Source organism: Ranitomeya variabilis, chromosome 7 (genome assembly GCF_051348905.1).
Source record: "Ranitomeya variabilis isolate aRanVar5 chromosome 7, aRanVar5.hap1, whole genome shotgun sequence".
NCBI classification, from domain to species: domain Eukaryota; kingdom Metazoa; phylum Chordata; class Amphibia; order Anura; family Dendrobatidae; genus Ranitomeya; species Ranitomeya variabilis.
The window spans coordinates 119,860,304-119,886,423 of NC_135238.1; positions in this window are offsets into that span (position 1 = coordinate 119,860,304).

Consider the following 26,120-nt stretch of genomic DNA (forward strand, 5'->3'; position numbering starts at 1 on the left):
GCTGAGAAAGCCAACCTCAAAGATCAGCAGTTCCACTCAAAGCCACCAGAGGATGTACAAGGACAGAACTCACCAAAGTACCATTCATGACCACAGGAGGGAGCCCGAGAACGGAATTCACAACAGGATGTACTGCAGTAGCTGTTCAGGCTGCTAGTGTGGCTGCAGCCAGTTTGTCCACTGCCACCCCTGCTCTGACATTATCCTGTCTCCCATTGCCGAATAAGTTTACTGGCGACAGTAAGCTGTGTCAGGGATTCATGAGCCAGTGTGCTATACTTCTTGAGCTCCTGGCTGCACATTTTCCCATGGAACGGGCTAGAGTGGGATTTATTATATCCCTTCTGTTGGGCAGGGCATTGCAGTGGGCAACACCGCTGTGGGAGAGTGATGATCATGTGGTGCAGAGAGCTCCAAGGTTCCTGGACACTCTGAAACAGGTCTTTATGGGACCTCGTGTCACCCATGATTCGGCGCTCCAACTGTTTGCATTGATACAGGGTTTGTCCATGGTCAGCCATTTTGCTATCCACTTCTGGACATTGGCATCTGAGCTGGACTGGTCGGATAAAGTCCTTATCCTAGTCTTCTGGGGGGGACTGGCTGACGATGTGAACGACGCCTTAGCCACTAGGGAGATTCCTGCCGCACTGGAAGAGCTAAGAACTATATCTATCTGCATCGACCTTCGTTTTAATGAGCGAAGGTTGGAGCGAGCCCAGTGTAGGCACAGGTTTTTTTACTGGCTTCCACCTTCACCAAACCTCTGGAATCTCCGGTCCAGGCATCCAAGCCACCTGAGGCCACGGAGGTATCATGGGCGGGGTCTAAGTCCCGGACCGCTCGTGCACCCAAGGTTTGTCCTGTATGCCAGCAGTCTGGACATTATGCTAGGAAATGTCCCCAGCGGTCGGGAAAACGTCAGCGTCTAGTGGTTGAAGGAGGAGGCACACTAGACACAACAACTTTTTCCTCCAAACTGTCCTTTAAGGGGACAATAATTATAGGCCCATCCACTCATACGGTAGAGCTTTGCATGGATTTCGGGGCGGAGGGGAACTTCATGTCTTCTGCCTTCGCCCAACGACACGCAATACCCCTGGTGATGCTCGCCAAACCAGTGACCGTAAGAGTGGTGAATGGGTCGACACTGCCCTCACAGGTAACACACCAGACCATCCATTTACTCTTTCTATGTCGCCATCCCATCAGGAAATTATTTCTTTACTGGTCACTCCCGCAGGGATAAACAAGATCCTGCTTGGGATACCCTGGTTACGTTACCACTCCCCACATATAGAGTGGTCCACAGGGAGAAATTTGGGATGGAGTGAATCTTGTGAGGGTAGATGTCTGAGGGTGTGCATTCAGGTTGCTACTATTGAAGTACCTGCAGATCATTCCCCTCTCCCCAAGCACTATTGGCCCTATGCATATGTATTCTCCAAGAGGGCTGCGGAGACCCTTCCGCTCCACCGCCCCTATGACTGTCCTATTGACCACTTGCCTGGTGCAGAGCCTCCCCGGGGTTGAGTCTATCCCCTATCTCTCCCACAGACGGAGGTGATGTCCCAATACATCCAGGACAATTTGGCAAGAGGATTAATTAGGAAGTCAGTGTCACCTGCAGGGGCGGGGTTCTTCTTCATGCAGAAGAAGAATGGAGAACTACGTCCATGCATTGATTACAGGGGTCTTAATGCCATCACCGTTAAGAACAAATACCCTCTGCCTCTGATATCAGAGCTATTCGATAGACTATGGAGAGCAAGGTTATTCACCAAATTAGATCTGCGGCGTGCTTACAACCTGATTCACATCCGTGAGGGGGACTGTCATGGTTCTCAATGGCAAGAGACCGTAGTAAAGCATACAAAAGGACTAGCTCTTGGAAGATGGGAACTCGAGCTGACTGTGAGCTAAACCTACCGCACAACTAACAGTGGCCGGGTAGCGTGCCCAGCGCCAGCCGGAGAACTGACTGACCCTAGCAGAGGAAAATACAGACCTGGCTTACCTCTAGAGAAATTTTCCCCAAAAGGCAGACAGTAGCCCCCACATATAATGTCGGTGATTTTAGAGGAAATTGACATACGAAGTATGAAGATAGGTTTAGCAAATTGAGGTCCGCTTACTAGATAGTAGGAAGACAGAAAAGGGAACTACACAGTCAGCTGAAAACCCCTACAAAACACCATCCTGAAATTACTTTAAGACTCTAATATCAACTCATGACACCAGAGTGGCAATTTCAGCTCACAAGAGCTTCCAGCCTCAGAAATATTCAAACACAGAGAACTGGAACAAAAATGCAAAACAAACTTAGGACTACAAGTCCAACTTAGCTGATAGTAGTCTAGGAGCAGGAACATGCAACAGAAAGGCTTCTGGTAACATTGTTGGCCGGCATAGAAATGACTGAGGCGCAAGGCTAAATAGACAACTCCCACATCCTGATGGAAACAGGTGAACAGAGGCGATGAAGCACACAAGTTCAGTACCACCAGTGACCACCGGGGGAGCCCAGAAACCAAATTCACAACAGTACCCCCCCCTCAAGGAGGGGGCACCGAACCCTCACCAGAACCACCAGGGCGATCAGGATGAGCCCTATGAAAGGCACGGACCAAATCGGAGGCATGAACATCAGAGGCTGTCACCCAAGAATTATCCTTCTGACCGTAGCCCTTCCACTTGACCAGATACTGAAGTCTCCGTCTGGAAACACGGGAGTCCAAGATCTTCTCGACAACGTACTCCAACTCACCCTCAACCAACACCGGAGCAGGAGGCTCAACGGAAGGCACAACCGATACCTCATACCTGCGCAGCAATGACCGATAGAAGACATTATGAATAGAAAAAGATGCAGGGAGGTCCAAACGAAAGGACACAGGGTTAAGAATCTCCAATATCTTGTACGGGCCGATGAACCGAGGCTTAAACTTAGGAGAAGAAACCTTCATAGGGACAAAACGAGAAGACAACCACACCAAGTCCCCAACACAAAGACGAGGACCAACACGACGACGGCGGTTGGCAAAATGCTGAGTCTTCTCCTGGGACAACTTCAAATTGTCCACCACATGCCCCCAAATCTGATGCAACCTCTCCACCACAGCATCCACTCCAGGACAATCCGAAGACTCCACCTGACCGGAAGAGAAACGAGGATGAAACCCCGAATTACAGAAGAAAGGAGAAACCAAGGTGGCAGAACTAGCCCGATTATTGAGGGCAAACTCCGCCAAGGGCAAAAAGGCAACCCAATCATCCTGATCCGCAGACACAAAACACCTCAAATAAGTCTCCAAGGTCTGATTAGTTCGCTCGGTCTGGCCATTAGTCTGAGGATGGAAATCAGACGAAAAAGACAAATCAATGCCCATCCTAGCACAGAACGCTCGCCAAAATCTAGACACGAATTGGGTTCCCCTGTCAGACACGATATTCTCCGGAATACCATGCAAGCGAACCACATTTTGAAAAAACAGAGGAACCAGCTCGGATGAGGAAGGCAATTTAGGCAAGGGAACCAAATGGACCATCTTAGAGAAACGGTCACACACCACCCAGATGACAGACATCTTCTGAGAAACAGGGAGATCAGAAATAAAATCCATGGAGATGTGAGTCCAAGGCCTCTTCGGAATAGGCAAAGATAACAACAATCCACTAGCCCGAGAACAACAAGGCTTGGCCCGAGCACAAACATCACAAGACTGCACAAAACCTCGCACATCTCGCGACAGGGAAGGCCACCAGAAGGACCTAGCCACCAAATCCCTGGTACCAAAGATTCCAGGATGACCAGCTAACGCAGAAGAATGGACCTCCGAGATGACTCTACTGGTCCAATCATCAGGAACAAACCTTCTACCAGGCGGGCAACGATCAGGTCTATCCGCCTGAAACTCCTGCAAGACCCTTCGCAAGTCTGGGGAAACAGCAGATAATATCACTCCATCCTTAAGGATACCTGTAGGTGCAGAATTACCAGGGGAATCAGGCTCAAAACTCCTAGAAAGGGCATCCGCCTTCACATTTTTAGAACCCGGTAGGTAAGAAACCACAAAATTAAACCGAGAGAAAAATAACGACCAGCGCGCCTGTCTAGGATTCAGGCGCCTGGCAGACTCAAGATAAATCAAATTCTTGTGGTCGGTCAATACCACCACCTGATGTCTAGCCCCCTCAAGCCAATGACGCCACTCCTCAAAAGCCCACTTCATAGCCAAGAGCTCCCGATTACCAATATCATAATTTCGCTCAGCGGGCGAAAATTTACGAGAAAAGAACGCGCAAGGTCTCATCACGGAGCAGTCGGAACTTTTCTGCGACAAAACCGCCCCAGCTCCGATTTCTGAAGCGTCGACCTCAACCTGAAAAGGAAGAGTAACATCAGGCTGACGCAATACAGGGGCGGAAGAAAAGCGGCGCTTAAGCTCCCGAAAGGCCTCCACAGCAGCAGGGGACCAATCAGCAACATCAGCACCCTTCTTAGTCAAATCAGTCAACGGTTTAGCAACATCAGAAAAACCAGTTATAAATCGACGATAAAAATTAGCAAAGCCCAAAAACTTCTGAAGGCTCTTAAGAGAAGAGGGTTGTGTCCAATCACAAATAGCCTGAACCTTGACAGGGTCCATCTCAATGGAAGAGGGGGAAAAAATGTACCCCAAAAACGAAATCTTTTGAACCCCAAAAACGCACTTAGAACCCTTTACACACAAGGAATTAGAGCGCAAAACCTGAAAAACCCTCCTGACCTGTTGGACATGAGAGTCCCAGTCGTCCGAAAAAATCAAAATATCATCCAGATACACAATCATAAATTTATCCAAATATTCACGGAAAATGTCATGCATAAAAGACTGAAAGACTGAAGGGGCATTTGAAAGACCAAAAGGCATTACTAAATACTCAAAATGGCCCTCAGGCGTATTAAATGCGGTTTTCCACTCATCCCCCTGCTTAATTCGCACTAAATTATACGCCCCACGAAGATCAATCTTAGAGAACCACTTGGCCCCCCTTATTCGAGCAAACAAATCAGTAAGCAGTGGCAAAGGATACTGATATTTAACCGTGATTTTATTCAAAAGCCGATAATCAATACACGGCCTCAAAGTGCCATCTTTTTTAGATACAAAGAAAAAACCGGCTCCTAAGGGAGATGACGATGGACGAATATGTCCCTTTTCCAAGGACTCCTTAATATATTCCCGCATAGCAGCATGTTCAGGCACAGATAGATTAAATAAACGACCCTTTGGAAACTTACTGCCCAGAATCAGATCTATTGTACAATCGCAATCTCTGTGCGGAGGTAGTGAACCAAGTTTAGGCTCCTCAAAAACGTCACGATAATCAGATAAAAATTCCGGAATCTCAGAGGGAATAGATGACGAAATGGAAACCAAAGGTACGTCCCCATGAGTCCCCTGACATCCCCAGCTTAACACAGACATTGCTTTCCAGTCGAGGACTGGGTTATGAGATTGCAGCCATGGGAATCCAAGCACCAACACATCATGTAGATTATACAACACAAGGAAGCGAATAATCTCCTGGTGATCCGGATTAATACGCATAGTTACTTGTGTCCAGTATTGAGGTTTATTACTAGCCAATGGCGTGGAGTCAATACCCTTCAGAGGTATAGGAACTTCCAGAGGCTCTAAATTAAACCCACAGCGTTTGGCAAAGGACCAATCCATAAGACTCAAAGCGGCGCCAGAGTCGACATAGGCGTCCGCGGTAATAGACGATAAAGAGCAAATCAGGGTCACAGATAGAATAAACTTGGACTGTAAAGTACCAATTGAAACAGACTTATCAACCTTCTTAGTACGTTTAGAGCATGCTGATATAACATGAGTTGAATCGCCACAATAGAAGCATAACCCATTTTTTCGCCTAAAATTCTGTCGTTCGCTTCTGGACAGAATTCTATCACATTGCATAATCTCTGGCGCCTTCTCAGTAGACACCGCCAAATGGTGCACAGGTTTGCGCTCCCGCAAACGCCGATCAATCTGAATAGCCATTGTCATGGACTCATTCAGACCTGCAGGCACAGGGAACCCCACCATAACATCTTTAATGGCATCAGAGAGACCCTCTCTGAAAATCGCCGCCAGGGCGCACTCATTCCACTGAGTAAGCACAGACCACTTACGAAATTTTTGGCAGTATATTTCAGCCTCATCTTGCCCTTGAGACAGGGCCATCAAGGCTTTTTCAGCCTGAATCTCTAAATGAGGTTCCTCATAAAGCAACCCCAAAGCCAGGAAAAACGCATCCACACTAAGCAACGCAGGATCCCCTGGTGCCAAAGCAAATGCCCAATCCTGAGGGTCGCCCCGGAGCAAGGAAATTACAATCCTGACCTGCTGTGCAGGATCTCCAGCGGAGCGAGATCTCAGAGACAAAAATAATTTACAATTATGTTTGAAATTCTGGAAGCGAGATCTATCCCCGGAGAAAAATTCAGGCAAAGGTACTCTAGGTTCAGATATAGGAGCATGAATTACAAAATCCTGTAAACTTTGAACCTTCATAGCGAGATTATTCAAACCTGTAGCTAAACTCTGAGGATCCATTTTCATCAGGTGAAATCAGAACCATTCAAGGATTAGAAGGAGAGAGAGACGAAGGCTGCAGTAAGCAGAGATGCTAGTGAATCAACTAATGAGCAAACTCAGGAAAAAAAAAAAAAAAAAAATTCTCTGCAGACTTCTTTTCTCTCCTTTCTTCTGCCAATTATTTTAACCCTTGGCCGGCCAAACTGTCATGGTTCTCAATGGCAAGAGACCGTAGTAAAGCATACAAAAGGACTAGCTCTTGGAAGATGGGAACTCGAGCTGACTGTGAGCTAAACCTACCGCACAACTAACAGTGGCCGGGTAGCGTGCCTACGTTTTATCCCTAGACGCCCAGCGCCAGCCGGAGAACTGACTGACCCTAGCAGAGGAAAATACAGACCTGGCTTACCTCTAGAGAAATTTTCCCCAAAAGGCAGACAGTAGCCCCCACATATAATGTCGGTGATTTTAGAGGAAATTGACATACGAAGTATGAAGATAGGTTTAGCAAATTGAGGTCCGCTTACTAGATAGTAGGAAGACAGAAAAGGGAACTACACAGTCAGCTGAAAACCCTTTCAAAACACCATCCTGAAATTACTTTAAGACTCTAATATCAACTCATGACACCAGAGTGGCAATTTCAGCTCACAAGAGCTTCCAGCCTCAGAAATATTCAAACACAGAGAACTGGAACAAAAATGCAAAACAAACTTAGGACTACAAGTCCAACTTAGCTGATAGTAGTCTAGGAGCAGGAACATGCAACAGAAAGGCTTCTGGTAACATTGTTGGCCGGCATAGAAATGACTGAGGAGCAAGGCTAAATAGACAACTCCCACATCCTGATGGAAACAGGTGAACAGAGGCGATGAAGCACACAAGTTCAGTACCACCAGTGACCACCGGGGGAGCCCAGAAACCAAATTCACAACAGGGGACGAATGGAAGACAGCATTTAACACCAGGGATGGGCACTATGAATACCTGGTGATGCCCTTCTGGCTCTGTAATGCTCCTGCCGTTTTCCAAGACTTTGTGAATGATATCTTCCGGGATATGCTCATCACCTCGATTGTCGTCTATCTGGATGACATTCCCATCTACTCTCCAGATATAGACTCCCACCGTAGAGATGTTTGCAAAGTCTTCGACCTCCTACGGGCAAACTCCCTCTATGCCAAGTTGGAGAAGCGTGTGTTTGAGCAGGAGTCCTTGCCTTTCCTGGGCTATATCATCTCCACCCAGGGATTGTCCATGGATTGTGCCAAACTACAGGCTGTGACGGACTGGCAGGAACCCCATTCTCTTATAGCACTGCAGCGCTTTATGAGGTTCATTAATTATTATTGCCAAATGATTCCCCACTTCTCAACTTTAGTAGCTCCCTTGGTTGCCCTCACCAAGAAGGGAGCAAATCCCAAATTGTGGTCGCAGGAGGTATCCAAGGCCTTTCTCTCTATTAAGTCACACTTTGCTAGCACTCCTATTTTACATCGCCCCGATGTTGATAAACCATTTATCATGGAGGTGGATGCCTCTTTCGTCAGTGCTGGAGAAGTCCTTTTTCAGAGGGTTGCTCAGGGTCGGAAGCATCCTTGCTTCTTCTTCTCCAAGACCTTCACACCAGCAGAGAGGAATAATTCCATCGGGGACAGGGAGTTGCTAGCCATGAAGTTGGCTTTCTTGGAGTGGAGACACCTCCTGGAGAGGGCTTGTTTCCCTTCCAAGTTTACACCGACCACAAAAGTTTGGTGTATTTACAGACTGCCCAGCGGCTAAATTGTCGCCAGGCTAGATGGTCCCTGTTCTTCTCCCGGTCCCATTTCACCCTCCATTTTCTCTCCGGGGAGAAGAAAATTCGTGCCGATGCTCTCTCCCGCTCCATAGTGTCATCTGAGGAGGAGGAGGAGCCTCGGCTTATTGTCCCTTCAGAGAGCCTGAGAACTGTGGCCTCAGGCAAGACTTTTGTTTTATCTAATTTGCAACTGGAGGATCTCTCTTGGGCTCACTCATCCAGTGTGGGTGGACATTTTGGGACCAAGAGGACATTTGAGCTTCTGGCGAGGATGTACTGGTGGCCGCATATAGCCCGTGATGTCGGAGACTATATTCGGGCATCTGTCTCCTGTGCCAATAATAAGTCTCCTCGACAATGGCCTGCTGGGCTACTTCACCCCCTGCCGGGGGCAGACAGGCCCTGGGAAATGGTCGGGATGGACATTGTGGTGGGCTTACCCAAGTCCCGTAGCTGCACCATTACCCTCACCGTCCATTTTCCCAAAATGGTGCACTTGGTGCCACTTCCATGGCTACCTTCTGCACGGGCCTTGGCGGCATTGTTTATCAAGCAAGTTTTCCGCCTACACGGTATGCCAGACAAAATTGTCAGTGACCGGGGTCCCCAGTTTGCTTCTCGGTTCTGGAGAGAGCTTTGTCGTCTTCTCAGCATCAAGCTGAATCTCTCTTCAGCACACCATCCCGAGATGAATGGGTTGGTAGAGAGGGCCAACCAGACCCTGGTCACATACCTGCAACATTTTGTCTCAGCCAGGCAGGATGACTGGGCATCCTTGCTACCGTGGGCGGAGTTTGCGCTGAATAACGCCATAGCTTACTCCACCAGGCAGACCCCATTCCTCCTTAATTACGGCCAGCATCCGCAGGTTCTTGTGACCATGCCCGTGTCTTCCGCCGACTCCAGGGTGGAAGACTAGGCTGTGGAGGCATGTGATATTTGGGACTGCACACAGGATGCCATCCGGACCTCCAAGGAGAGAATGAGGGTTTCCGCCGATGCACATCGGCGCCCTGCTCCAAACTTTGGTCCTGGTGACTTGGTGTGGCTCTCCACCCATAACATCAGGCTGCAAGTTGAGTCCACTATGTTTGCACCTTGCTTCTTAGGGTACTGTCACACAGTGCAATTTTGATTGCTACAACGGCACGATTCGTGACGTTCCAGCGATGCATTTACGATATCGCTGTGTCTGACACGCTACTGCGATCCGGATCCCCGCTGAGAATCGTACGTCGTAGCAGATCGTTTGAAACTTTCTTTCGTCGTCTAGTGTCCCACTGTGGCGGCATGATTGCATTGTGTGACACAGGTTGTATACGATGTGCGCACAGTAACCAACGGCTTCTACATCGCAAATACGTCATGAAATTATCGCTCCAGCGCCGTGTATTGCAACGTGTGACCGCAGTATACGACGCTGGAGCGATACTTATACGACGCTGCAACGTCACGAATCGTGCCGTCGTAGCGATGAAAATGGCACTGTGTGACGGTACCCTTAGACCCCTTCAAGGTCCTGGAGTAGGTTAACTCTGTGGTCTACCGTCTGGCCCTTCCTCCACACCTAGGCATCACTGACACTTTTCATGTGTTCCTCTTAAAGCCCATTCACATGTCCCGGTTTTCCGAGTCATCTGCTGGGACATCGGGTTCGTCCATGGACAATTATGAGGTGAATGCCATCATGGGATGTAAGGTGGTATGTAGCAAAAGATTCTATTTGGTGGATTGGAAGGGTCTTGGTCCAGAGGACTGGTTCTGGGAGCCTGTGGGGCACATTCAGGCTTCGCAGCTCATTGCGGCCTTCGAGCGTAGCGAGGTTCATGGAGGAAGGCCCTAGGAGGGGGGTAATGTTATAAGTCAAGTTCCCGTCGCTGCACAGGGGGAATCTCGAACCATGTCTACTGCGGTCTCCCATTCTCCTCCAGCCGCAGTGGAACCTGTTCAGCAGAGACATAGATCCCAGCGTCTGGCTCAAGCTGATACTGTGCGCTTGGTTACTGCTTCCTTTCCAGGCTCTGCCTTTGTAGCCAACACTGATCAGCAGCGAGCAGGCGTTTCTGGGACTAAGTCCAGCTTTTCAAATACTGAGCATGCCCACAGGATGACCTCCCATTGGAGGTCGGGGGTCACATGCTCAGGTCCTGTTGCTGCTCCTATTGGACCATCTGGAAGGTCCTGGAGCGCTACTTCTATAAAAGGTTTGCATGGCCGCTCGGCCATGTGCTAGTATAAACTTGATAACATGCGTGTGTAGATGGATGTATATCGATGGATGAAAGCTCTTTAATCATTCCCATTCCTTGTGTTGATGACTGCTCGTGAATGGTGGAAGCTACCTAGCGCCAGACAGTGCAACCCGTACACTTTGCACACGTTTCAGCGTCTAATCGCAGTGCCCGCTTGTACGGCACCGTGCGCAATCAGTGCGCTTTCCTGACAGCCGGTCAGTGTAGGGTGGGAACTGCCGCTTGGACTCAGCATTTTACTCAGGACATCCTCAGGCGCGGGCTCAAAAGCTGTCGAGGGTCAGAGCGAGTCCAATCATCAGTTTAGTGGGGGTGATTCATAGGGATCCCACTAGTGTCTTTCAGCTGCACCCTGTGACTGCTAACAGGGCCCAGCGTATTTATGGTGACTCTGTGAAGAGTTTGCTTCTATTCACAATGGGTGAGGTTTAACCCACGTGTGAGCAAGTGTCCATCTGCCATTACTCAGCAGCAGGTTTCATCTCTGCACGCTGGACCCCGGACTACGAACACACCTCATATTCTCTAATATTATTATTTGGTGTGTTCCGCCAGTCCTAACAGTTAATCAGAGCAAAAGTGTATTTCTTGCAAAAACACCAACTCAAATATTTTCCTAGGTAGCATATTCAAAACTCCATAGCGTGTGTATCAGAATATGATGGTGCTATATTAGTAAGTAAAATAAATTAATATCTTGATGAACATTATAATAAACTTTTAAAATGATGCACAATGCTAATTATCTTGTTTATATGAAACACTAGGGGCATGTTAAGCTCTAGGGTACAGAGTATAAAATGCTAACTGGATCACATAATAAATACCATGCTATCTAGAGAGAGCTTTTGATGCTTCAGTAATTCTTGACTAGAGACAGCTGTCATGATTTTTTTTATATCTGCTATTTTCACTTGGTTAGTAGTATGAAAGTGGAATGTCAAGAATGCATGTTTTTTTCTATTTCTATTCTTGCATATTATACCATTCTTAAGCAAATTTTATTTAACCTGCATGCTGTTAGTTCCCTGAAACACTTGTCCAAGATTTAAAAATGTGTTCCTAACATAATTTTCATATTGCTGTTTCCATATTACATAGTATCATGCCTTTTGACTTAAGACAGCACCCTCAGTAAAATTAATTTACATTATGCTCTATTTTTTTCTAACTTCCTTCATTTTTTGATGTACAATAACAAATTATTTTGTGGTACTGTGTTAGCCACAAAAATCGATGTGAATATTTTTCTGCCCAATGATGACAAAAGTATTCTCGGAGTGATACCTTTATTGGCTAACCAGAAAATAATATGTTTGCAAAGCTGTGCTCTGATTATGCTTATTTTCTGGTTAGCCAATAAAGATATCACTCCGAGTATTCACATCTTCATTTTTTTACACACTTGGGAGATGTGATTTATGAAGACAAAAGGGTTATATGATATTTTTGAACAAAAAGCTCACTTAGGAATTACTTACACAGTTTAGTAATTTTTGTGTGTCTTTGGAACTGTGTATTATCCAATTAAATTAAATTAAATATCTAATATAATTTATGACAGATCTCTATAATAAATTACAGTACATTTGTTTTTTGGCATTTATTTCCACATTTTTGGTAAGCCTTACTCCCTTTTTAAGGCATTATAATACATTTTACTCAATATTTTTTTGCTTTTTAAGCAAGAAAACTAGAATTTCGATAAAGATTAATGGGTAACTGCATTTTCAAGTAACCTTTCTTTAAAAGCTACCATATGTGTGCACTGGAGAGGATTTGAAATGTGAATTTACCAGATTTGCTGAACTTCTTTTAAATTTCATTTAAAGTGAATTGATTTACCGCAAATTGCAATAATAAGGTTTCCTAAGATAGTATCCAAACCCTTTAAAGTTCTTTAACATAAATACAGCATTATTAACAAGTGAATTCATCATAGAAAATAATGGTAAATGGTAGAAAATAATTAATTTAAAAACCTGATGCACTGGCAGAATTTTCATGGTTTTTTTTTTAAATGAAGAGGTATCTGTCAGTAGGATCAATCCACCTAAGCTCTCAATATGTGCATGCAGGTCTTAGGAACTAAATACCATGATACCTTTATATCTGCAATAGTTTGTCTTGTCCCGGAGATATCTGCATATTTTTTAATATGTAAATGAGCTGTTAAGATCTACAGTTATTTGAAAAAGTGTTTGCCCCTTCCGGATTTCCTTTTCTTTTGCATGTTTGTCACACTTAAATTTTTCAGATCGCCAAACAAATTTAAATATTAGACAAAGATAACACAAGTAATCACAAAATGCTGTTTTTAAAAGAAGGTCTTTATTATTGAGGATAAAAGAAATCTAAACTTACAGGGCCCTGTGTGAAAATGCGATTGCCTCCTAAATCTAATAACTGTTTGGGCAACCCGTAGCAGCAACAACTGCAATCAAGCATTTGCGATAACTGGCAATGAGTGATTTACAACGCTCTGGAGGAATTTTGGCTCATTCATCTTTGCAGAATTGTTGTAATTCAGCCACAATGGAGGGTTTCTGAGTATAAACCACCTTGTTAAGGTCATGCCTCTAGAATTTATTTTAAATGAAAGGGGCGTTACCAGTGTGAGACATTTGGTCGAGGAGAGCAGGCAGTCAATCGTTACATGTCTCACACTTGTACAATTCATTTGAAATAATCTCTGGAGGCAGAATCCCATTGAAATCTGTGTTCAGCCCATAGATCTTAAAGCTTATTTACATATTAAGAAAAAATTTTGATTTCTCTGGAGTAAGATATCGGATCACAGATAGCAATGTATCATTTTATTTAACTTTCTATGACTTGCATGTCCATAAACATGGCTTAGGAGAGATGATCCTACTGGTAGATGCCTTTTAAAAAAGGTTAAATATTAGCCCTCCTAGTCATTTGTGATTAGGCAGAGCATTCTTTGCAGAACATTGACACAAACTAATGTTGTAATATTAAATCCTTTTATGCCCTACATAATAACAAGGACGACCGTGATGCAGAAAAGCCTTTAAAGAAAGAAGGTCCTCCAGATAGAAAAATATCATATATATATATACACTCACTGGCCACTTTATTAGGTACACCTGTCCAACTTCTTGTTAACACTTAATTTCTAATCAGCCAATCACATGGCGGCAACTCAGTGCATTTAGGCATGTAGACATGGTCAAGACAATCTCCTGCAGTTCAAACCGAGCATCAGTATGGGGAAGAAAGGTGATTTGAGTGCCTTTGAACGTGGCATGGTTGTTGGTGCCAGAAGGGCTGGTCTGAGTATTTCAGAAACTGCTGATCTACTGGGATTTTCACGCACAACCATCTCTAGGGTTTACAGAGAATGGTCCGAAAAAGAAAAAAAATCCAGTGAGCGGCAGTTCTGTGGGCAGAAATGCCTTGTTGATGCCAGAGGTCAGAGGAGAATGGGCAGACTGGTTCGAGCTGATAGAAAGGCAACAGTGACTCAAATTGCCACCCGTTACAACCAAGGTAGGCCTAAGAGCATCTCTGAATGCACAGTGCGTCGAACTTTGAGGCAGATGGGCTACAGCAGCAGAAGACCACACCGGGTACCACTCCTTTCAGCTAAGAACAGGAAACTGAGGCTACAATTTGCACAAGCTCATCGAAATTGGACAGTAGAAGATTGGAAAAACGTTGCTTGGTCTGATGAGTCTCGATTTCTGCTGCAACATTCGGATGGTAGGGTCAGAATTTGGCGTAAACAACATGAAAGCATGGATCCATCCTGCCTTGTATGGAGCATCTTTGGGATGTGCAGCCGACAAATCTGCGGCAACTGTATGATGCCATCATGTCAATATGGACCAAAATCTCTGAGGAATGCTTCCAGCACCTTGTTGAATCTATGCCACGAAGAATTGAGGCAGTTCTGAAGGCAAAAGGGGTCCAACCCGTTACTAGCATGGTGTACCTAATAAAGTGGCCAGTGAGTGTATATATTCAATGTTATTGAGACAGAAAAAGTTTATTGAAAAAACAATTAAAAACGGAGATGTTGACAAACCATACAAGAAAAGAAAAAAAAAACTGACACTGAGCAGACGTTTACTAATATAATTTGTGTAAACTGTGTTTGATATTGCACACGGTGAGGGAAAATGACTAAAAATACAGATTAGGTTTTTTTCAGAAAAACTAATATGTGCACAGATTTGCAATTATATAATTAGTAACTCATGCTCAGTAAAGTGCAAAGTGCAGACAGACAGCTCATGGGCTGTATAAACAGAAACAGAAAAAAATGATGCTGGAAGGTACTGGAGTTTATCTCTGGTATCTCCTGTAGGAGATGAGACATCAATAACAGGCAATGCAACGATCAAGAAATGAATATCTCACAGGAAGATCCAGTGATAAGATCACAAATGGCATGTAGTAAAATATATACTGTCAGACAATAATCTTAAATTGGATCATAAAGAAAATCTACTGCCAAACCCTACCCAACTAGTCTTTCAAGTGTTAGAGCATAATTTCCCAGGTTACAGAGAGCTCCAGTGTATCCCCTTAACTCGTGTTTTGGCAGGTTTTCCTCAGAAAGAGTGCATTAGGAACAGACCATAATCCCTGCCTATTTATACAGGATCACAAAACGCGTCATACCTGTTTAATTGTCAGCACAAGTTGCCCATCTTAGTCTACGTGTACCCAGAAGTCAAGTCCACCATATCAGGGAACATCACCTGGAATCCGAGGGCAAATGTGCATGGAGTCAAACAGCAGGGATATGGCTTCCAGGTGATGATCCCCGACATGGCAGAATTGACTTCCAAGTACATGCAGACTGGGATGGATGACTTGTGCTGACAATTAAACAGATATGACGCGGTTTGTGATCCTGTTTAAATAGGCGGGGATTATGGTCTGTTCCTCATGCACCCTCTCTGAGGAAGAGCTGACAAAATGTGCATTAGGGGGATACTCTGGAGCTCTCTGGAACTTGGGTAATTATGCTCTCACATCTGGAAGGATTTTCTGCTAATAATTACAAGCAGCCTGGAAATGTGCCCGTTTAGAGTTTGAGCCTGTGGATGGGTGCAAACATTTTCTTTTGTTCCAAGGCCTGTGGTACGGACAGTTGAACGCTGTGATGGGACAAGAATTTGGAAGTGCCTGATTCTGGTGCATCAGAATGGGCAAGGACAGTTGCAGTGCAGAAGGCATCTGTGCCAGAGTCATGGACAGAGGATTGGGAAGCACCTAGCACAGGGGAAGATGGAGTTGTGTCACTGGCTGGCTCCAATCGTGGACCCAGGTTTTTGGCCCACTGAGTCAGTTGATTAGATGACATCTCCCAATCATGCTGGTGGTGGTTAGGCACTTAGTGGTCAGGTCTCTGCTGACTTTGGAATGGTACATATTGCAAATTACCATTTTTGTCTCAGAACTCTTTAAAAAAAACCTCCCAAACTGGGGAAAACCTAACTCTTTGATGGAGAAATTCAGGAGTGGGATCCACCACCTTGTTTTCCACTTCCACACCCTGGTCCTCCTGACTTGAGGACTTAACAACAACCTGACTTATCAGCAAGCAACAGTGTCTCATCATCTTCCTCCCTTGCAAACTTTGCCATTCACCACCATCATTTTCTTGTGGCCATGGGTACTCTAAGTTTTGGGCATTACTAAACAGCATGTCCTCCTGCACTTCTTTGAACATGCAGGGTAAGGGCCATAATACAGAAATTATGCTGTAAAGAGCTCCTCAGAGTGTCCTAGAGTGGGATCACATGTCTCCTGGTAATCAACATGGTGTGAAGAAAGAAGATCATGGTAAGGATTAAGGCAAGTTTCACATTTGCAGACAAGGGTTTTGTGGAGGGCTGCATAGTTCCTCTGTTAAGCCTCGCCCACTGCGGCACCTCTTCCTTCAGCTCCGCCTATGTCGGCATGCGTCCTGTGTACCCTATCTTTAACATTGGGTATGCAGGCCATGCATATGTATGTCTCCACATGCATCGTTTTCATGCACTTATTGACTTGAGTATAAGCTGGGTATGCATTGTCCCCTTATCCCCATCCCTCATTATCCCTATTCTGGTCTGCATGGCTCCTCATCCATATCCGGTTATGGTTCCTCATTCCTATCCTGGTATGCATGACCCCCTCATCTCCATCCTGGTATGTATTACCCCCTCATCCCCATCCTGGTATGCATGACCCCCTCATCCCCATCTTGGTATGCATGACCCCCTCATCCTAATCCTGGTATGCATGGCATCCTCATCCTTATCCTGGTCTGCTTGGTTCCTCTTCTCTATCCTGGTCTGCATGGTTCCTCATCCCTATACTGATAGGCATGGTTCCTCATCCCCATCCTTGTATGCATGGTTCCTCATCCCTAAACTGGTATGCATGGTCATCTCATCCTTATCCTGGTATGCTTGGTTCCTCATCCCTATCCTTGCATGCATGGTTCCTCATACCTATCCTGTCATGCAGTCTCAACCCCATCCTTGTTTGAATGGTTCCTCATCCCCACCCTTTTATGCATGGCTCCTTCATCCCCATCCTGTTATGAATGGCCATCTAAGGCTACGTTCACATTTGCGTTGTGCGCCGCAGCGTCGGCGCCGCGACGCACAACGCAAACAAAAACGCAGCAAAACGCATGCACATCGCTGCGTTTTGCGCCGCATGCGTCCTTTTTTTGATTGATTTTGGACGCAGCAAAAATGCAACTTGCTGCGTCCTCTGCGCCCGGACGCGGGCGCCGCAGGGACGCATGCGGCGCAAAACGCAAGTGCGACGCATGTCCATGCGCCCCCATGTTAAATATAGGGGTGCATGACGCATGCGGCGACGCTGAGGCGCCTGACGCTGCGGCGCAGACCGCAAATGTGAACGTAGCCTTATCCATATGCTGGTACGCATAGCTCCTCATCCCCATCCTCGAATGTATTGCCCCTTCATCCCCATCCTTGTATGCATGGTCATATCATCCCTATCTTGGTATGCATGGTTCCTCATCCCCATCCTTTTATGCATGGTCATCTCATCCCTATCCTGGCATGCATGGCTCTTCATCCCCATTCTTGTATGCATGGCCATTTCATCCCTATCCTGGCATGCATGGTTCCTCATCCTTATCCTGGTATGCATGGTTCCTCATCCCTATCTTGGTATGCATGGTTATTCATCCCTATCCTTGTATGCATGGTTCTTCATCCCCATCCTTGTATGCATGTCTATCTCATCTCTATCCTAGTATGCATGGTTCCTCATCCATATCCTGGTATGCATGGTTCCTCATCTCCCTTGTCATGGTTTGCCTGGGATGCTTAGGTCTGGAGCTGCTGGGGTTAATCTTGGGAGCCTCCCTTTGGTTTTAGCGAGGTTTTTTCTAGCCTCTTTGTGGGTCTAGGTGTCGTTATACCTTTGCCCTCAGCTGAGTACGTCGACCCCTGTGTGGCTGTGCCTTATTCCTCTTCTGTATGTTTGGTTTTGACCTGGTTTGTTCCCGATTGTGATTTTGCCTACTGATTCTGTACCTCATCTGCTTCTTCTAACTTTGGCTGTGTCCTAGGGTTTTTGCTACTTGTCTTCTGATTCGGTACTTCCTCATCTGACCCGGCTTCCCTGACCTTGGCTTGCCTTGACTACTCTTCCCTGGTGCCTTTCCTTCCCTGGTGTCCCGTGGTTACCATTCCCCTCCAAACCTTGGGATTCTACTGTGCACTCTGCTATCTCCTTCGGCCGCTTTGCTCTAAGCCCTGCCCCCTTCCCTTGTGACCTGCTGTAACGTGATCACAGGTCCTGCTCCTGCATTATACGCTCTCTACCAGCTGCTCTGCCTACACAGTGGCACCGCTTTTGCTGCCCTCAGTTCCTGGACAGCATGGGTGCCACCATCCATCCTGGGGCATCTGTGCCTCTGCCTTCCCGCAGCTCGGACTGCTCAGTGTTTGCCTGGCAGATCCTGATACCCATCCTTGTATGATGGCCATCTCATCCCTATCCTGGTATGCATGGCTACTCATCCCTATCTTTGTATGAACGGCCTCCTCATCCCCATCCTGGTACACATGGTTCCTCATTCCTATCTTCTTATGTATGGCACCCTCATACCTATCCTTGCATGCATGGCCTCCATTTGAAAAGCATAAAGAAAACATCCTACTTACCGTCCCTGTGCTCCCTTGCAGCATCTTGTTCTGGTGCCAGCAGCAGCGGCGGCCGGGAGATCACATGTCCCCACTACTTAATGTAATGAATATTCACTGTGCTCCACACCTATGGGAGTGGAGAGCAGTGAATATTCATGTCTCTTAAGTAGCGGGGACACGTGATCGCCCAGCAGCTGCTGGAAGTTGGTGGCTGACACTGTGCTCTCTGTTACAGAAAAATGAATATTCACTGCTAGCGCGATGAATATTAATTTATCTTTAGCAGCGAGCACAGGAGTTAGCCACAGCCACCGGTTCCTACCTCCTGTGACCCGCTGCTGTTTCCCTTCCATCTTCTGGGACAATGACTCAAATAAAAGCTGAGGGGGTGTTTTCAGCACAAAAAATGTGCTGAAAATCTGGGCTTACACCTATGTGTATACTAAATATATATACTGTATATGTATCCATTTATATGGATACACCTAAATAAAATGGAAATGGTTGGTGATATCAACTTCCTGTTTGTGGCACATTAGTATATGGGAGGGGAAAAACTTTTCAAGATGGGCGGTGACCATGGCAGCCATTTTGAAGTTGGCCATTTTAGATCCAACTTTATTTTTTCCAATGGAAGGAGGGTCATGTGAAACATCAAACTTATTGAGAATTTCAGAAGAAAAACAATGGTGTGCTTGGTTTTAATGTAACTTTATTCTTTCATGAGTTATTTACCATTTTATGACCACTTATAAAATGTTTTCAAAGTGCTGCCCATTGTGTTGGATTGTCAATGCAACCCTCTTCTCCCACTCTTGACACACTGATAGCAGCACCACAGAAGAAATGCCAGCCCAGGCTTCCATTATCCGTTGTTTCAGATGTTGCACATCTCGTATCTTCACAGCATAGACAATTTCCTTCAGATGACCCCAAAGATAAAATTCTAAGGGGGTCAGATCGGGAGACTTTGGTGGCCATTCAACTGGCCCACAATGACCAATCCACTTTCCAGGAAACTGTTCATGTAGGAAAGCTTGGACCTGACACCCATAATGTGGTGGTGCACCACCTTGCTGGGAAAACTCAGGGAACGTGCCATCTTCAGTGCATAAAGAGGGCAACACATCATCATGATGGTTGTCGTGGGCCAGTTAAATGGCTGATGTGTTGAGATGTTGCTTCAGTATTGCCACATAATCTTCTTTTCTCATGATGCCATCTATTTTGAGAAGTGTACCAGTCCCTCCTGCAGCAAAACAACCCCACAACATGACACCTCCAAGCTTCTCCCTTTTTCCTCCAAACGTAATGATGGTCATAATGCTCAAAAAGTTCAATTTTAGTTTAATAAGACCACAGGACACATCTCCAAAAATTAAGGTCTTTGTTCCTGTGTGCATTTGCAAACATTAATATGGCTTTTTTATGTTTCTTTTAAAGTAATGACTTCTTCCTGGCTTTTATTGTGCATATTGGCACAATCTTATCAGCTTCCGCCACCATCATCACAAGGTCCTTTGCTTTTGTACTTGGGTTGATATGTACATGTCGGACCAAAGCATGTTTATCCCTGGAACACAAAACCTGTCTCCTTCCAGAGTGGGATGATGGCTGGACATTCCCACTTTGTTTGTACTTGCATATAATTGTTTAAACAGATGAACGAGGCACCTTCAGATATCTTGAAATTGCACCCAAGGATAAGCCAGAGTTGCACTAGCCCACAATTCTCTTAAGGCACCGTCACACTCAGCAACTTTGCAATGAGAACGACAACAATCCGTGACGTTGCAGCATCCTGGATAGCGATCTCGTTGTGTTTGACACGCACCAGCGATCTGGATGCCGCTGTGCCATCGCTGGTCGGAGCTAGAAGTCCAGAACTTTATTTCGTCGCCAGGTCGGCGTGTATCGTCATGTTTGTCATCAAAAGCAACGACGCCAGCAATGTTTGACATGGAGCTAACAACCAGAGAGAACGAGAAGTGAGTCGCTGTTACGTCACTGGATCGCTCCTGCATCGTTCTGGAGTTGCTGTGTTTGACGTCTCTACAGCGACCTAAACAGTGACGCTCCAGCAATCTAGTTTAGGTCGGCTCGTTATTATATCGCCGCAGTGTCGCTGAGTGTGACGGTACCTTTACTAATATTTTGGTAGTAGTGATGAGCAAGCATGCTTGCCACTACTCGGTACTCACTCAAGTATCACAGTACTCGGTGAGCACCGAGCATTTTCCGGGATTACTCGGTGGGAGCTCGGGTCTCCACCTTTAAATTTTGGTGCTTTTTAGAGCACCATTGAACATGCAGGGATTGTCTGCCATGTACTGTAATACCACAGCCATCTTTGTTGTGGCATTACAGAGATTGGCTCTCCGCACAGCATCATCAGGTCTATAAGAGACCTGACACCGCCCTGCTCGGCGCATTCTGCTCCGGACTCAGCTAGTGTAGGGAGAGCTGCTGCTGAGATAGGGTCAGAATCGTTCTTTTATTAGTGTGGGTCTACTATTGTTCAATCCACAAATCATGATAAACCAACAGTCCTTTTTAGGGCTAATTCGGGGGTTTATAGATTGCAGTGCTAGGTAGGTAGGGGAGTCTATGGGCGCATATCCACATCAGTGCAAGGCATGCAGGCACTGTTTGTGAGTATATAGATCTCACTGCATACATCAAAAGGCTCCATTACTGTCTGCTTCTGGGCATTTTATACATACCTTGCTGCAGGTATCAGTGGCTGGGATTTTTTTTTTTTTTTTGCACCTTATACCTGCTAGTTTTGTTACAAAGCAATCCATAGCCCCCTTTTTTCCACATTTATTTGCTTTGTCACACTGCAGACTACATGTTAGGCTACGTTCACATTTGCGTTGTTGTGTGCTGCGTCGGCGACGCAACGCACAACACACGAACAACGCATGCACAACGCATGCATAACGCAGCGTTTTGTGACGCATGCGTTCTTTTTTTAACGCAAAAAAATTGCTACAGGCAGCGTTCTCTGCGCCCTGACAGTTGCGACAAAAATGACGCATGCATCACAAAACGCGAGACAACGCATGTCCATGCGCCCCCCCATGTTAAATATAGGGGCGCATGAGTCGCCGCGCCCGATGCAACGCAAATGTCATTGTAGCCTTAGATGTCGAGTTCCCGCCTCTGCACAGTGGGAATCTCGAACCATCTTCTCTGTAGTCTCCCATTCTTCTCCAGCCACAGGGGAACCTGCTCAGCGGAGACGTCGGTCCCAGCATCTGTCTCAGGCTGATACTGGGTGACTGGTTACTACTGTTCTTCCAAGCTCAGCCTTTGTAGCCAGCGCTGATCAGCAGCGAGCAGACCTTTCTGGGACTAAGTCCTGCTTTTCCCATACTGGGCATACTCACAGGATGACCTCCCATTGGAGGTCGGGGGTCACATGCACAGGTCCTGAAGCAGTTCCTGTTGGACCACTAGGAAGGCCCTTGAGTGCTAAAACTATAAAAGGTTTGCATGGCCACACGGCCATGCACTAGTATCAAACCTATGTTATGAGCTCAGCGCCAGTGTTGTCATGGTTGTATGTGGTCAGGGTTTGGCTGAAATAAGCTCCTAGAATACCGGCACCTCCATAGGTCTATTTTGGGGTTAAAAAGATGTAAAAAAAACTCCAGGCCACATATTGAAACATTCGGATGATGGCCGTTTCGTGCTCCCTTGCGCTTCTACGGGTCCCGTAGAAACGCAAGGGAGCGCGAAACGGCCGCCGTCCAATTTTTTTTCTTCCCGTTCTACACCCCCCTGCTGAAGATGTTTTAAATCATCACAATAAAGATTGGATTTTAGAAATGTTGAGTGCCACCCTGTTTTCTCTTCAGTATATGGATTTATGCAATTGTTTACAGGGTTTGGCATCCATGAATCAAAAAGGGTGGTGTATTTGACGTGGTAATCACACACAGTGGATATTTGGGCTCAGGTGTTGCAGCGGTGCAAGATTCTTTCTTCTATAGTATGTTATCTAAGTCACTAGTGTTGAGCGATACCGTCCGATACTTGAAAGTATCGGTATCGGATAGTATCAGCCGATACCCGAAAAGTATCGGATATCGCCGATACCGATACCCGATACCAATACAGGTCAATGGGACACCAAGTATCGGAAGGTATCCTGATGGTTCCCAGGGTCTGAAGGAGAGGAAACTCTCCTTCAGGCCCTGGGATCCATATTAATGTGTAAAATAAAGAATTAAAATAAAAAATATTGATATACTCACCCGTCCGGAGGCCCCTGCACCTTACCGCTGTTAACCGGCAGCCTGCTTTGCTTAAAATGAGCGCGTTCAGGACCTTCCATGACGTCACGGCTTCTGATTGGTCGCGTGCCGCTCATGTGATCGCTACGCGACCAATCACAAGCCGCGACGTAATTCTGAGGTTCTAAATTCCTAGAATGAGGAGTTTAGGGCCTGAGAATGACGTCCCGGCTTGTGATTGGTCGCGTGGCGGTCACATGAGCGGCACGCGACCAATCAGAAGCCGTGACGTCATGGAAGGTCCTAAACGCGCTTACTTTAAGCAAAGCAGGCTGCCGGTTAACAGCGGTAAGGTGCAGGGTCCGCCGGAGAGGTGAGTATATCCATATTTTTTATTTTAATTCTTTATTTTACACATGAATATGGTTCCGATACCGATTCCCGATGCCACAAAAGTATCGGAACTCGGTATCGGAATTCCGATACCGCAAGTATCGGCCGATACCTGATACTTGCGGTATCGGAATGCTCAACACTATTAGTCACAGCTCCAATTTGATTTATTTTACCAAGGGTAACAGGAGAAAATTGACCCCAAAAGTTGTTGTACAATTTGTCCTGAGTACCCCGATACCCCATATGTGGGGGTAAACCACTGTTTGGGTGCATGGCAGAGATCAGAAGAGAAGGAGCACTGTTTGACTTTTCAATGCAAAATTGGCTGGAATTGAGATGGGTCACCATGTTGCATTGGGGATCCCCTGATGTGCCTAAACATGGTGACACCATTTTGGAAAGTAGACCCCCAAAGGAACTTATTAAGATGTGTGGTGAGCACTTTGACCCACCAAGTGCTTCACAGAAGTTTATAATGTAGAGCCGTAAAAATAAAATATAATATTTTTTAACAAAAATGAATTTTCGCCCCCAATTTTTTATATTCCCAAAGGTACTAGAAGAAATTGTACCCCAAAAGGTGTTGTGCAATTTGTCTTGAGTACGCTGATACCCCATATGTGGGGGTAAACCACTGTTTGGGTGCGTGTCAGAGCTCGGAAGGGAAGGAGCGCCGTTTGACTTTTTAATGCAAAATTGGCTGAAATTAAGATGAGACGCCATGTTGTATTTGGAGAGCCCCTGATGTACCTAAACATTGAAACCCCCTGCAAGTGACACCATTTTGGAAAGTAGACCCCCTAAGGATCTTATCTAGATGTGTTGTGAGAGATTTGAACCCCCAAGTGTTTCACAACAGTTTATGATGCAGAGCCGTGAAAATAAAAATTATTTTTTTTCCACAAGAATTATTTTTAGCCCCCAGTTTTGTATTTTCCCAAGGGTAACAGGAGAAATTGGACCCCAAACGTTGTTGTGAAATTTGTCCTGAGTATGCTGATACCCCATATGTGGGGGGTAATCACCGTTTGGGTGCATGGCAGAGCTCAGAAGGGAAGGAGCGCCATTTGGAATGCAGACTTAGATGGATTGGTCTGCAGGCGTCACATTGCGTTTGCAGAGCCCCTAATGTACCTAAACAGTAGAAACCCCCACAAGTGACCCCATATTAGAAACTAGACCCCCCAAGGAACTTATCTAGATGTGTTGTGAGAATTTTGAACCCGCCAAGTGTTTCACTACAGTTAAGAACGCAGAGCCTTGAAAATAAAAAATATTTTTTTTTCCACAAAAATGTTTTTTTAGCCCCCCAAATTTTTATTTTCCCAAGGCTCACATGAAATTGGATGCCAAAAGTTGTCCAATTTGTCCTGAGTACGCTGATTCCCATATGTTGGGGTAAACCCCTGTTTGGGCGCACGGGAGAGCTCGGAAGGAACACTGTTTTACTTTTTCAACGTAGAATTGGCAAGAATTGAGATCGGACGCCATATCGCATTTGGAGAGCCCTGGTGTGCATAAACAGTGGAAACCCCCAATTCTAACTGAAACCCTAACCCAAACACACCCCTAACCCTTATCCCAACCACATCCCTAACTCTAATCCCAACCATAACCCTAACCACACCCCTAACCCTAACCTTTTTTTTGCTGATGACGCTGTATCGCAGCTCGTTTTTTGCGGGACAAGATGACGCTTTCAGCGGTACCATGATTATTTATATCCGTCTTTTTGATCGCGTGTTATTCCACTTTTTGTTCAGCAGTATGATAATAAAGCGTTGTTTTTTGCCTCGTTTTTTTTTTTTTTTACGGTGTTCACTGAAGGGGTTAACTAGTGGGACAGTTTTATAGGATGGGTCGTTACGGATGCGGCGATACTTTATATGTGTACTTTTATTGTTTTGTTTTTTTTAGATAAAGGAATGTATTTATTGGAACAATATATATATTTTTTTAATTTATTTAGGATTTTTGTTTTTTACACATTTAATTTTTAAGCCACCTCCCTGTAGGACCCACGGCCATTTTGGATCTGGGGCCTGCAGGGAGAAGAAGGTAGGAGACCCTCGGAGCAACGCGATGTGATCGCGTTGCTCCGAGGGTCTCAGGGAAGCCCTCAGGGAGCCCCCTCCCTGCGTGATGCTTTCCTATACCGCCGAAACACTGCGATCATGTTTGATCGCAGTGTGCCGGGGCTTAATGTGCCGGGGGCAGTCCGTGACCGCTCCTGGCACATAGTGCCGGATGTCAGCTGCGATAGTCAGCTGACACCCGGCCGCGATCGGCCGCGCTCCCCCCGTGAGTGCGGCCGATCGCTATGACGTACTATCCCGTCGGTGGTCATACGGGCCCACCCCACCTCGACGGGATAGTACGTCTAATGTCAAAAAGGGTTTAAATGTTGCAATCTGGATTGGTTACCTAGAAGTGTAAGACATTATTAAATTGAACAGAATAAACTGTTTCATTATGTATATAATATAACCTATTGGAATTGTTAACCCTGTGATGGCTATGAACTTTGACACCATGTCATCTGATCAGTTGGTGCTCGTTTTTTGAAGCTCAGCATCCTCTCTTAACTATATATACTTGTGATGCCTGTACATATTGTGTGGTATTTCCTGATAAAGGGGGCATGAGACCCCTGAAACGCATAGAATAAACCACAGAGAATCCTTGATATTTTT